The sequence below is a fragment of the Ambystoma mexicanum genome, chromosome 11 (genome assembly GCF_040938575.1).
Source record: "Ambystoma mexicanum isolate Mex_15411 chromosome 11, UKY_AmexF1_1, whole genome shotgun sequence".
NCBI lineage: Eukaryota > Metazoa > Chordata > Amphibia > Caudata > Ambystomatidae > Ambystoma > Ambystoma mexicanum.
In genome coordinates, this window is record NC_090934.1 from 358,217,994 (window position 1) to 358,233,453 (window position 15,460).

Consider the following 15,460-nt stretch of genomic DNA (forward strand, 5'->3'; position numbering starts at 1 on the left):
CTTGTCCTGCCATGTATCTAGGTCCATGGCAGTGACCTGTTCTTTGATTTGTTGCAGCCAGATCTGCTCATTCTGTTCTGGCCACTCACCCCTGACAAACAGTTTGTGCAGGGGGTGCTCCCTAGGGATATTAATTTCTACTGGGGTCGCCATTTTAGAAATATCAATTTCCTTATGACTTATTTTAGGATGAACATACTTTTACTTTTACAAACAGGCCTGATGCTTGGAGTATCTATTTTGAGAGGTGCTTGTACAGTGTAGCACAGTACACCAACCCAGCAAGGTGTCTGTACCCTGCAGGCTAGTATTAAGGATTTCAATCAGGCACACACCCTGGTCTCGCCTAGCATGTAATGCACAGATAAAATACTTATTTATTATGTCTATAGGTTCAATATTCTGAGTGATATACCACTCATATCACACCCATCTCAAAATACCCCCAGGTCATAGTGGACCAGGAATCAGGTTGGTTTGTAAAGGTAATTATTTATTGATTTAAAATTCAAATCAAACACAAATTTATATATATCTATATATGGGGCAGCAATCATCAATGTGGTGACAATACAATCAGAAAATAAGTAAGGAAATTGAATTCACTTTTAAGCAGCACAGAAGATAAACACAGGGAAAAGACAGTTTTGGTTTGTGAACAGATAGTGCTTAGGTTAATATTTCCCCCTGCAACTTTCTTAATTCACAATTGAGCAGTTCTACGCAGAGGTCAGTAATCAGCAGGTATTCAGGAATAAAAGAACACTACACAGAGTTTGAACATAATCTTCCCTCCCCAAACAAGAGAGAAAACGTTGTTGGCATTCTGACACTTTTAAAAACGACAGTTGAAAGTGGCTTTGTGAAACAAGGAAAAGTGTGCAAAAATGTTTAAATTGATGCTTAAATTGATGTAAATTTCTATGGGAGCAATACTAAACAGATTCTAACCAACATGAGCTACAAAATAAACAGTACACACTTTAGATCAGAGTGGAAGTTAAGAAACACTTTGAATGGAAAAAGACACATGTAAAACTTTTGCAAAATGCAAATTTGTGGCAAAATTTCACTATGCGAGTTTTTATAAAAATCAAAAACACTGTTCCGCAATGTGGTTTTTAGTTGTGGTTGTAGCTACAGATCTTAGGTTTAATTGAGAGTTGAAATGGAGTCCTTAGCTATAAAATTGAAGGGGTTATGTAAGTTTTAGTGAGAGGCATTTTTGAAAAAATAGAACAGAGAAAAGCAGAAATTTGGTTTTAAAAATGACAAATACACTGTTCCGCAATGCTTTATTTAAACTATATTAATTCCTAGGAAAAAGAGAATGTCACCCGTGAATCTCCACAGTTACGCATGGCCGATTGTAACTCTTCACATATGATACTCTGGTTTCCGTTCTGTATGGGAATTACTTTATTTAATCCAAATCACTACTGGGTTATGGTTTAATGAAAAAAATGAGAAAAGAAATCAGCACAAGAATGGTTCTGACAATATTAGGGTTCTGAAGTTAAAGATGGGATGGTTGAGATTGGGGTAGGACAAGGCAAATATATACTATGGGTTACTATGATTCCTGTTTATACTTACAGTCCACTGTAATTTAAGATTGGACCGTCAGGGTTCTGGTCATCCCGGATCGGGTCTACCGGCAATAGGGTACCTCTGGCAGGATGGTCAGCTGGGCGGTTCTGGTCAATTTGGACTGCACCTCAGACTGGACTTGGATTGGCCCTTCTGGTCACTGGACACAATAGATAAGTGGGATGGCGAGTTCAGTAGGCAAACATGAATGGTAGCAAGCCAAACTGGATTAGAATTATTTCCCTGAAGTTTGGGATGGTTTTGATTTGGGCATAGCTGAAAAGAGTTCAGCAAGTGCTGGGCCTTGGTTTTTGCAAAGAAGTCTGGAATCGGGACAAGATGAAAAGTTCTGGACAGAATCAAGAAGTCGGGAACAAAGCGCTGCACAGAAATCAGGAGGTAGTCAGGAATCAGCCTGTATGTGTGTGGTGAAGTTCCTATATTTATCTTGCCAAGTGACATCACAAAGTTTATGGTAGGGGCAGAATTTCAGACCACACCCCACGGCTGTGAGTGGTCAAAGGCACTTGCCTTGTTCTGGTTGGAAGTCAGAAAAGAGCTGTCATCTTTATGATGTGATTTGGGAACTCCCACATTGATTTGAACCACAATTTAACTTTTGCACAAATGCACATTTCTATAATTATGCCCCCTAATAAAATCGAACACATACATTATATATTTTGTGAGTTATGCTTTTTAAAAATATTTTTTTTAATTTTATTTCACATCATTATATTACAAATTAAACATTTCGCCCTCCCTGGTTCCCACGGGGGCGCTGATCTAGTCTGGATTACTGCGGCCTCTTCTAGCGTGATGCGCAGGACCCGGAACACCAATTGGACAGGACCTCCAAATCGTGCTTCCTTGGCCCGTAGGAATATCCTTCTGCAGATGAGAAAGGGGATTAGCAGTCTGCAGAATGGTGTGCTAGCTCCCCCCTTCCCCCCTCCGTTCCTCTCTATTCCTCCAAACCCGGTTTAAGCTCACCTTATGGTTTGGAAGGTTGAACTCTCCATCCTGCTTCTGGTGCACGGGCGCGCGTTCGTCCAGTTACTTCACTGGTTTTCAGAATGGCGCTGGCAAAATCCACTTGACTTTCCTGAGCGATGCGCCGTAAGTATGAAAGTTCAAAGTTCAAGTGAGGCCCCCTTTATGCTGTCTTTCTCACCTGTGATCTGTCCTTTATTTCAGGTGCAGAATGAAGGCGATGCGTCGAGGGGTTAACCTGCCGAGGTGAGTAGTAATGAGGGCGATCCCTCTAGTTGTCCTTATCATTCCTCTGAAATGTCTCTAGTCCTTTCCCCATAGGGGCCGGGGTACGGTACCTGCCAACGGGGCGGTGCCGACCCGAAATGTGGAAGAAAAGCCGGTAAGTATTATGGCTGTTAATCAGGCTTCCCTTCTGTGTGACCTTCTGCTCACCTTTTGTTTCTTCCTCTCTCCCCTAGGTGCAGAGATGTGGCGTCCGATGCTGACAGCCGCGATGGAGCCGGGAGATGTCTCGAGGACAGGACAGGTGAGTGAAGCGTGGCGCTGCAGCGAGCAACGCGATGCTTTTAAATTGAAGTCTTCCTTCAGGGATGCTGGCGAGAAGATTCCGGATGCAGGTAAGAAGCTTGAAATAATCCTTGGTTTTCACCTTTCTCTTCGCTTCCTTCCTTGCAGGTCTTCCAGGTTCAAGATGGGCGTGGCTGTAGTCCAGGAGCAGACACGGTGAGCGTTAAGCTGCAGGAAGCAGAACAACGCGAAGCATGAGCTGCTGTCTGGGCGTGGCTTAAATAGCCTCCAAAGAAGTCCCAGGTATGTATCCTTCCCCAACTAGGTATGTATCCTTCCCTGGCCACGCCCGAGTGAAAAAATAGTCCCTATGAAAAAATAGTCCCTTTCAGGTCTCAGGGAAGGGAGGCCTGAAGCGTGCAGCATGGTCTGCTTCAGGTAAGTGCACAAAACACCTCCCTTTATGAGCCTGGCGCCTATGGCGCCAGGACTGATGTCCAACATGTGCCTGGCGCCAAAGGTGCCAGGACTGAGTCCAAAGAGTCCCTATAAGGGGCCACTGGGCTTTTACCCGAGGGCATGATGCCTGGTTCCGGGGGTGCTGGGCCTGGCCTGATGCTCCGGGGGTAGGCATCATGACATCCCCCCTCCTGTCCCCTTAACTCGAGCCCCTGCTTACATGTCACTGTCCTACTTATCTCCGGGCGTGTCTATTTCAATTATCTCTTCCGCATCATCTTCACTATGGTCGGCCTGGGAGGGTCCTATCATAGAGGCCACCAGTTGTCTCCATGCCATCAGGGGTCCCACCTCCTCCTCCCCCCACCTATTGACTGCTTCATACCAAGCAGCCGTTTCTGCTAGGCCAGGTCTTTCATCTTACTGATGTGCTTCAAGTTACGTGGTCTAGTGAAACTCCCCAGCATGCATGCCCAAGCTGACTACACCTCCAAAGTAATTCCTTTTTGCGTGAGGTGTGTCTTCAGCTCTATCCAAAACCTCCCCACCTTCGGGCAAGCCCAAAACATGTGCAGCATCCCCGCTTCCTCCTCCCCGCACCTTGGGCATTTCTGTGCTGCCGGGCCTCCAAACTTGGTGATTTTACTGGGGGTCATGTACAATGTTCCCTTTAATTATTTTTCTCTATGTACGGAACTAGTTGGCTGTTGTGCGCACATTATTTTAAATGTGCGCAACGGACTAATGAGGTAACCCACTTTGTGAGCATGTGTATTTAGTGAACTACCGTTGCAGAAGAGTTTGAAAAGGAATTTCCTCTTCGCAGCCACTGCAATTATTGACAAATCTCACAACACTTTTTCCAAACACATTGGCTAAAATAAAATATGGCATATGTGATTATACAGAAAAATCATCAACCAGTCCAAGACTTCAACATCTGCCACAGTACCTTGCAAAACAGTTATGCCACTGGTAAATCACTCATGAGTACTACGAAACACAAATATCTCTTGTCATAACTGATGCGGCTGTCAAGAAATTCAGACAGAATACAAAATGTACCGATGGATTAATGGCAATTAAAAGAAATGTGTTGAAAACCTGCTGATAGGAGTTCAAGTGCCACTTTAGAAGCATGTTCTCCTGGCCCTTGAATTACTTCATTAATCATTTGTGGAAGGATGATAATTACATCAGAATGACTGCACCTCAGAATATGATGATCATATATTCCTGTGCCTCTGTTTACTATCCTCATTACGTTCTTCTGTGGGTAGTTATGACACCAGCCTATGCTAAGAGACATATGCTCCATCCATTTCTACTCCCTAATAAATGAAAATGTGCCTAACAAAAACGAGAAACAATGAACATATCGTTTCAACCCACAAAGTTGATATTTTTACGAATTAGTGACCAGTAAAGCTCTGTCATAGGAAGGAACTCTAATATTAATGCCCAAACTCAAGAGGAATTTTAAGGGGAAGAACATCTTTTAATAAACAGACAGTATCCCTATTGGCAAAGCTAATAACTTTTTTACTCTCTGAAAAATTATTTGACTCCAGGTAGGGAGCAGAATCTGATTAGAACCCTGACAAAGGAAGTGAAATGTTAATATTAAAGGACATTTTTACCACGCACTATCACCACCGTAGTGGTCCCTTGGCGCTGTGGCGGCTTTGAAAGAGGAGGGGAGGTTGAGTTAGAGGGAGGAAGCAGGAAAAGTGCAAGAGAGCAGTGATGTGCTGTTGGCGGCCTCAGCCTGGTGGGTCAGTTGCCTGGGCCTGGGGTGTTTGCGGCCGATAGTCGTCGTGTACTGTTGTGCAAGGCTATGTGTGTTTTTGTTTTGTTGTTGCAATGTAGTGAAGTTTGTGCGGTTTGTTGTGCTGTAGGTTTTGGTTGCGTTTGGTTTGGATATTGAGAGGTGTATGCAGAAAGGGAAATTGTTAGTAGGGTTGGTTAGTTTGCGTCTCTATCCTGAATTGAAGTGCTCGGCTTGCGTAGTCTCCCCTGTTGCAGCTCTGTCCTGATCTGGGTCTGACTGGCATACAGGTTCCATTCTCCTCTAGTCCCCGCCTCTAACATGCTCTCTGATAGCTCCCCTTATCCTCCATTTAGACTCTATTGGCCAGTGCATCTGCCAATGACATGCTAACATTCACAATTCCATCTAGATACGACACAGGCTTATGTTCACAGTTCTAAGTGTGGACATGCTAGTATTCACAGTTCTATCTAAGTGTGGACATGCAAACATTCACAATTCCATCTAGATGCGACGCAGGCTAATGTTCCCAGTTCTATCTAAGTGTGATATGACAGGGAACATAATAAAGTCCATAGTTTTGCCCACCCTTCTGCACCACAGCCTAGACAAAATTAAACAAGATCCTTACTGAGGTTTATTATGGAGCCCTGCTGAAGAATATATATGCCTTTAAAGTTAATAGCATCAATTCATCAGAGATACAACTGATTGAGTGCCTTCTTCAGTAACTATGGATCCCTCTTCCGTAATTCTTTATCAGTTAAATGAGATGCAGGGAGATGCTAGAGACGATACACAGAACACATGGTTATATTGTAAAGCCCTCAGCAGCTGAGCATAGAAAGAAAAATAAGGTGCTGTTGTCTAGACGGGTACTAGACTTTCCTATCCTTTAGCAAACAAGCAACACATTTACTTCAGTGTACTGCCGAAATGTATGACTAGGTTTTTAAAAGTGCTGCTTTGTTAGTCACCTCCAAGGAGTGATGACCTGTGCGCTTCCACCCATACCCTTCCCCGGCCCCTGTGCTAGCCTCCAATACTAGTTGAAAGAGCACTATAAAAAGTGTGTGATTCTAGTGGTGAACACTCACTGGGATATTTGCAGACCCACAATACGTTGTAAGCAAGGCATATTTAATGCCTCAACATATTATGTGCATTTTAAGAATGTCATGACTCTGCACGTACAAAATTATTTTGCAGCACATACAGGATTGTTTGCTGCATACCCCACCCTTATATCATTGTGTAGGATGATGCAGTGGGCAGTGAAACCATTTTTGTACAGCAGCGAGTTATCATATGTGTCAAGGTCTATAACCAAAGGAACTCTGAACACGATGCAGATTGTGTGAAAAGCATTCTCCTGTGTGAATATCCCAGGCATAGTCCATACCCATTATTTATTGTAGGCAAAGAAAATGATATTGCAATGTTGCTCTCCACTTATAGGGTAGCGTTAGGGATGATTAAGTAGGAGACGCTGAGCATCACATTTGTCTTCTCAAAATCCCAAGAGGGCAAATTAATATTTGATTTTAATAATGCATTAACTTGCAAGGGGTCAGCTTCAAAGCACTTGTGTGACATATGTACAAAGAAGAGGAAGTATGGGATAATGTTACACATCCAAGTAGCCTGCTTACTTCGTCATTATCCAATATTTGAGCTAGTAGTTCGATTGTATAGTGTCGGTGACGCTTTTGGTTAAACACAATGAGTAACAGAAAGGCTGGCACGTGAACGTTGTTCATATTACAACAAACATAAAACATGTGGATGTAGGTACACGCCTGCAACACTTTTACAGAGCCAAGAGAGGAAGAGTCAAGGTTGTTTGGTAGTATCATAATGTGTTCTAGGGCAGAAGTTAGAGTCATAAGGTAAAAATCTTGGTTAAATTCTTCTGTTCATGGAGCCAGTTTTTCTCATTAGTTTTTAACCTCTTGTGTGTGTTTTTTGCTGTTTGAGATTTTAGGTGCTTACGGTCACCCTTGCATTATTGTGTAATGCAAATGAACAGAATATCAAGACTAGTTATTTATTTTAAGAGAAAGAATATTTCAGGTAATTATTGTGGCTTTTTGAATAGTTGAGAATTGTCTGTGTGCGCTGCTAAAAATCTTCTGAGCGGCACCCAGGAAGCTGGGCAAGCGCACATGCGCACAGCTTAGAAGGAACATTGGTCATGTATGCCCTATGAGTGACATACAATTGAATCTGCTGAAGCCTCGCATTTCGGGACAACTTCTTATGATACCTTTGGGCTCTGTCCCATTGCCCATCCAACATGGGTTCTCCCATTTCCTCCTCCCAGTCTCGCCTCAGTTGGAGCGGCTCTTTTCCCACCCTAGTCCCCAGTAGCTCGTATAGACGAGATATTTCATGTCCACCCTCCGAGATATCATACATCGTCTCGATGGTTGCATCAGGTTGTTCCATGAGCACTGCCTCAGGACAACATTCTCGCACCCATTTAATAATTCTGGTATAAATAATGTGTTGGCCTTTATGCACCCCGGTGTCCTCCACTAGCCTCTGAAAGTCCAGTGCCACCCCCTCCTGCCATACATCCCCAAGGGTTGCCAGGCCCACCGGTTCCCAGTATCTGGAGATCCCTTTTATAATTTGGGGGCCCTCCCCACATAGCGCCACTAACGGCACCTGCAGGGAGCATGGGGTTGGGTTTCCCACCATTTGCCATGCACTGCGCCACATTTCCCAGCCTAGCACCAGCAGTCTCGCCATTCCTAACATCTTTGGTTTTGGCAGCCACACTGTCTCTCTAAGGAAGAAGGGGGCGGGGTCCCTACACAATAGCCTGGCTTCGGCCATTTCTTCGTCAGACAACCACCTGGCCACATATTGCAGCTGTCCTGCCAGATAATATAACTCAAAGTTTGGCAGGTTTATACCCCCCCTGTCACAAGAGTTTTGTAGTCTCCACAGGGCCACCCTGTTCCTGGAGTTGTACCATAAGAAACCCCTGCACAAGCTGTGGAGTTTAACAAAAAGCGTTTGGGGAATCGCATACGGAATGTTTACGAAACAATGTAACAGTCTGGGCAGGACTACCATATTAATCAAAGCCGCTCTACCCATCATGGCCAAGGGAAGTCTGGACCAAAACCCCATACTATTCTTAATACCGTCCACTGCCTTTACTGTATTGTGTTTGTGTTCCTGCTCAGTCGAGTGGTATATATTGATTCCTAAATACCGGAACGTCTCGGTCTGCCAGGGTATTGGCAAGACAGGTAGGTTCCTAGGCAGGGTGCGTCTGTACGTAATTCCCCAAGGGGAACATGCTAGATTTTTGGGGGTTCACTGCTATGCCCGAGAGGGTGGCGTAACGTTCCATCACCTCCAGGACATATTGTAGATTTTCCTCTGGGAAGCGAAAATATAAGAGTATATCATCGGCTTACAATGATAAGAGATGCGAACCCCCTGCAGTATGGATCCCTATCTCCCCGTATTGTTGTCTCATGCAGATTGCCAGTGGCTCCAATGCAAGTATATAGAGCATGGACGACCAGGGGCAGCCCTGTCTAGTGCCCCTGCTGAGTTGCCATTTATCTGAGATTGTAGCGCCCGTTTTGACCCTGGAAATTGGGGAGCTGTATAGCATTTTAACCCATCTCAGGTATCCCGGCCCCATCCCGCATTCTCTCAGTCGCCAGCAACCAGGGCCATCTCACCGAGTTGAAAGCCTTAACAGCATCCAGCGAGACTATTACCAGTTTGCCTGGGTCCTTCTCTGTTTGGTCAATAATGTGGTCGAGTCTCTTATGATTGTCAGTTATGTTCCTGCAAGGAACGTAGCCTGTTTGGTCGGGGTGTGTCAATTGGCTAATGACTCGCTTAAGCCTGTTCGCTAGCGCTGCTGTGAGGATTTTGCTGTCCTGATTAAGCATCGATAGGGGTCTGTATGACCAGCAGTCTGTGCTTGGCTTACCCGGTTTTAAGAGCGGGATGACCACCGCCTCCCGTAGGGACTCCGGCAACCTAGTTTTATAGAATTCACTGGGGAGCCTGTCCAACCCCGGGGCTTTGCACGTGGGCAGGTGCTGAACCACTATCTCCAATTCTTCTAACGTGATTGGGGCGTCCAGGTCCCCTCGTTCTTGATCGTCTAATTTGGGCAGGCCTATGTCCTCTAGTGTTTCCTGAATCTCTTGAACCGTCCCTTCCCCTACATCTTCATAAAGACATTTATAATATCTAAGGAACCCTCATTAACTCCCTCTTGGGTGTCCCAGCACTGGCCTTCATCCCCTCCAATTTCCCTGATCGCTGGCCGTGGTGTTTCATTTTTATATAACCAGGCCAACAGCCTACCTGGCTTGTTTCCACTCGTGTGTTGCTTTTTGACATCTTTCTTGTAATAGTCTATCCCAGTGCTCGCTGCTCGCATGGTGTAACAGCTTCATCCTTTCCACATCCTCCTGTGAGGTGCCCCCCTTACGCATTATGTCTTCCAGCTCCCTCTCTGTTTCTTGCAACTCCCGCTCTATGCCCCCTTGGAGCCCTCCAGATTTTGATATGGCTACACCCCGTATTACTACTTTGAATGCCTCCCACAAGGTTCCCACCGATTGAACACTACCTGTATTAGTGTAAAAATACTCAGTGACCGCCTCCCTCAAGTCCTCCCGGAATCCCGAGTCCTGCAGGGCCTCAGCTCTGAGCTTCCATGTCGGGATTCTCGCTCTAGGGGGCTGGTGTCGCCACTCCAGAACTAAGGGGGAGTGGTCTGAGAGCACTCTGGCTTTGTATTCCGTGCCCGTCATCTCTCCTACCAGCTCCGAAGCGGCAAAAATGTAATCCAGCCTCGTATGCAGGTTATGTAGGGCCGCGTAGTGTGAGTACTGCCTATCTGCTGGGTGTAACTGTCTCCAGACATCTTCGAGTCCCAAGTCTCTGTCGGGCCTGTAATGCCTTTGCAGCCGGAGTGGGTCTGTATGGTTTACCATCTGATCTGTCCATTTTAGGGTTTAATGTACAGTTAAAGTCCCCTCCCCATAAAATCGCGCCGCCCAATAGGGGGCCAATTTTGCCATACAGGGTCCTAAAGTAGGCTGCTGTATCTTGGTTAGGGGCGTATAAATTTATAATGCTCACTTCCCTGTTTTCCAGCATCCCCCTCACCACTATCATTCTACCTTCTGGGTCTATCGTGGTCTGAAGCAGTTGAAATGGTACATGCGGCGCCACCCACGTGATGACCCCCCCTCGCGTAAGCTGAGTATGTGGCTCCCGTGGTACACCCTCTCCACTTTCTCTGGACCACCTCCAGCTTCTCCCTAGTGAGATAGGCTTCCTGTAATAGTGCTATGTCAATCTTCATCCTTCTTAGGTACATCATTACTTTATTCCGCTTCAAATAGCTGTTGAGGCACGTTCCAGGTCACCACCCTAAGGCTACCCGACGCCATCTGTGGGTTGTCCCGCCTCCCCTCCCAGTTTCCCCCCCCTCCTGCCTGATTTGACACAAGATTGGGCTCGTTCCCCTCCCGCTCCCAGCAAAAACTCCCCAACTAACCCCCCTCACCCCGCTGCCAAACTATCAACACAGCACACAACCCCTTCCCTCAACCCACCCTACCCAACCCCAACAAGTGCCCAGCTCCATCCCTGGAACTCAAGCTCCCCCGCGTTTGGTCCAGCTTCGGAATGCCGAGAGCAGGACCCGGCAGGGTGTCACCGGTCTACCGGTGACCCAACTAATCTATTCGATGTGGGGGTATGAGGGCTGGTTCCGTTAGGCTACTAGACCCTTAGCTAAATTCCTCGTGCTCGAGGATCATGCGTATATGTATAGCCCTAGTCGCATACCTACGGCAGGCTATATCCCTTACTATATTTAAGTCCCAATGTCTTATACTGCGACACTCTAGGTTTCATAGTCACAGCTTTGCATGTCTGGCCATTCCATGGCGTCTTCCGGGGTTTCAAAAAACAATGTTCTGCTCTTGTGGATCACTTTCAGTTTCGCTGGGTAGAGCAGCATATATTTGTGACCTGCTTCATGCAGCCTTCTTTTCACAGGCCCCAAAGTTCATGCATCGATGTTGCACCTGCAGGGTGTAATCCGGATATACAGTTATGTTTGCGATGCCCTTTGTATCGTTCTGCCCTTCCGGAAGTGCTCAAGGATTCTCTCCCGGTCACGGTAGTTCAGGATCTTAGCTATCACCGGCCTGGGGAGGTTCCCGGGGGTGGCTTCCTCATCAGGGCCCTGTGCGCCCTTTCCACGGCAAACCCCTGGGTCAGCACTCCCCCAGTTATCTCCTGCAGCAGCATTGATTCGATATATTCCGTAGGGTTAGGTTCCTCAGCTTCTTCAGGCAGTCCAACGATGCGCATATTATTCCTTCGGGCATGTCCCTTCCGCCCTACTTTCCAGGTTGCCCACATGTTGTACCAGAGAATGATGTTCAGATTTATGGGCTGCGCATGCCACTGTGTTCGGGGTCACCTCTTTTTCTAGGTCACCTGTGCATTCAGCCAGCGCTCTGACATCTTGCCAGAGGAGGTTCACCTCCTCTTGTACTGCCCCGACTTTGAGCTCTAGTGCCGCCTTCAGCTTGTTCATGGCCAATCCCAATTTGGTTTCCCAGGCCACTTTTAGGTCAGCGATCGCAGCAAGGATCTCCTGGTCTCTGCCCATAGTGTCCATGCTCCCAGAAGGGGTTTTGTCTTTGCTCTTGGCCCCTTCTGCCCCTGGTGATGTTCTAGCATATTCCACATGCGTGGGCTGCTTGCCCTTCGCTCTGGGCAGTTTGGTAGTCATCTCAGTGTATCAGTGCTGTGTATCGAAGCCCGGCAACGTGTGGTCTCTGGCCTTCACTAGGCTAGTCTGCTTCTGGTGCCAGGGCCCTGGCAAGCGGTATTAAGAGATCCCTTGTACAGCCAAATCTGCTCCTGGAGTGGGCTGTGTCCTCCCACGTAATAGTTCTTGGGCGAGTCAGTCCTCTTTGGCTGCCTGTCCAAGCCACTGCTGGTCTAGTCCCGTGGGCACACACCCCAGTGCTTATGGGTGTATTTGAGTGTGAGCACTGGCCCAACGTGTGTAACCCTAAGTGCCGCCAAGTCACCGTTGTCTCCTGCGCTTGGGTAATAGTTGCGGAGCTCAGCACCAGGCACGCTTCACTGTGCCCCCCTATTCACCTACTGCTTAGGCTAGGGGGTGTCTCCTTCTCCCCTGCCTTTATAACAGCTGTGCGCTATTCTTAATCACAAGGGGCATGTTGACCTGTCCCCCCTTTGTTGGGCTCAAGGCTGCGCACTGCCTCTGGCTCCCGTAATATCACACTCCAAGCTTTTCATTGGGGACGCGCTCCAGCCCGTCCTCGCCTGCTATGCGCTGGCTGTACTTGAGGCCCATCTCCCATATGCCGGGCAGGTTCGAAGGCTGCTGCCGGCTTCCTTGTGTCATTGGGCCCGGAGGTCTTCGTTGGGGCTTTTTCTTGCATGTGATCCTGTGGCCTTCAGTCAGCCGCTGGTTGTAGTGCCCTGCAACACTGTCAGAGCCTCCCTGTGGCAGCCACGGATGTGTGGGTGCTGCTTGGTTTTGCTGCTGCTTCACGTGCTGTGCTGTGTGCGCGGCTCAGCCATGAGCCTGCGACAGCCTCCCAATGGTGAGCCCCTGGGGTAGATCAGTGAGTTTCTTGGTCACTCTGTGCCGGGCGTGGATTGTTCCACCACCTCCCGGATCTCAACGCTGTCAGGCTCACGCACACAGTGTCGGGGTGCCTGTGTAGTATGCCTTGCGGGCGAGCGTATTCTCTGTCTTCTCTGGTCTGTCCTCAGCCAGACGGCTGCTTTCTTTTTCCGAGCCTCCTGTCCGCTATTTTGGACCGTCGTACTCAGATGTGCGACTTCGGCAAAGTTCTTATCTGCATCCCCACGCGTCCAGCGAACTCCAGAGTTTCTGCACCCGAGTGTGCCATATTCATTTGTATTTGTATTTGTATTTATTAATTTATATATCGCTTTACGCCAAAGAGCTGCACAATTGAACAACTTGATACAAAGAACATAACATAACATGGGCCGGTATGGAGTTTTACAGAGCGTGTGTGCCTCTGTGTGTGCACTTTCAGCAAGGATCAATGTCTGGATTTCAGGAGCTCCTCCAGAACGCGACTCCTCACATGCTCTTGTAGCCACACCCCCTGTGAGTTATGCTTATGTTCAATTCCCATCTCTGTGAGATCTGTCTTTGTCGTTCTCTGGAATTTTGTCCATTTTCATCATAACGGTTTGGCTAACAATTTCTAATTCAATACATATCTGGGCAATTACCCGGAGAACATGGGTATACAATATCATATTTGCAGCATCAATAGTTTTGCCACAATTATTCTTTTCCTGTAACTTTGGTTCCTTATGTAGTACAAGGTTCACTAATGTCTCCACAGAAAGAGCATAAAATTAGATTTCCAACTACCAATTTTTAGATTTGTCCTCCTTCATGTTGCAAAGTTAAAGGTTTTCAAAACTAAATCACAAATATGCATTTTAAACAACAGATTGCTTTAAGCAGTTTTTTTTCTCTCCTTTCAACAGACAACAGCTGTCAAATCCCTTTGATCACGTAGGGTGTAGAGGGAAGTTTCCTGCCCCTCCCCAGAAGGAATCAATGCTCAGCCTGCCATTGTCCTTGTCTCAGCCAAAGACGAATATCTAATGAGGTCTTTGTTCTAAATATGCCTTCCTGTAGCAGCAGAGTGTCAACATGAAGTGTCATCTTTCCCAGTCTGGGCCCTGTCCAATCAGAATGAACCAGTTAACTCCAAACTGGGTTACTTTAAGGCTCACCTACAATCTTTCATTTAAAAGATATAAAATGCACAGAGTTTATAGGGGATTTTGACATTTAAAGGGATTAAGCCCTTCACAAAAATTGCTTTTACACAGGCGAACTTTGCAATTTCTTCATGGAAAAAGCACTTTTAAACTGAGTCTTTTACATCAGAGTTTCCTTTGCAGCATACACATCTACTCCACACCATTTCTGTCCTTGAGTGCTGAAATTTGTTTGCAGTCTGGAAATAAGTATTCAGTCTTTGTTTGGAGTTTTCTCTGCACAGCTGAAATTATTATATGTTGCCACTTTTAGCTGCATTTTTCTCGTGTAACTGAAAACAAACTGTTGCTGGACTGGTTTTTCATGAAATACATTTCTTAGCTGCTGTCAGTCAGCGAGGCCTGGGTTTCTCTGAGCCACCTGAAGAATCTGTGATTTCAGTACACTTTTAATTTCAATGGTTCACTTGGAAAATGACTGAATTTAGTGCCAAAACAGCACTTTGAAGGTTGCAATTTGTTGCCTTTTTAAAAGCATTTTCTTTTTTTTAGCCCACTTCTGTGGCCTTGCTTCATGTTACATGTAACAGCACCCACTGGCATTCTCCTGCAGTGAGTTCTGTTTTTTTTACCCCAACTTTGTCTGTGTGTGGCTGGGGTATACAGCCTTTTGTAATGGTGGACCATGCACAGTTTTGCATATTTTTGCGTGCACAGGTGTTAGCGCATCAATTTCTGGCTGTTTCTTTCCCCATTGGCAAAAGGGGGCAGTGGGGTGCATCAGCATGGGTAAAAATATCCCACAGACTGTGTCATGATGCCTACCCCCGGGCATCTGGACCAAGCCCATCAGCCCCGGCAGCAGGCATCCAGACATTTATTAAAACCTCAGCAGCCCCATCTAGGGACTGTCTGGGTTCAGTCCTGGCGCCTTAGGCACCAGGCTCATAGTCATTACTTACCTCAGGCAGACCATGCTGCAAATGAATCCAAGCCAACGTGAGGCCTGGAGGGGACTATTTTACTACAGGGACTATTTTTTGATCGGGTGTGGTTCTAGGGACTTCTTACCTGGGACTACTTTTGAGGCTATTTAAACCACGCCTGAACAGCAGTTTACGCTTCACGTTATTCTGCATCCAGCAGCGTAATGCTCACTGTGCCTGCAAGTCAGCATCCAGTCCTTTGCCACGCCCGTACTGAATCCGGAGCTCCTAGAGAAAGAGGAAAGAAGAGGCAAGGTTAGAAAACGAACTTTATTCCAGTTTCTCACCTGATTCCGGAACCATCACATCTCCGCACCTGGAAAGGACATTA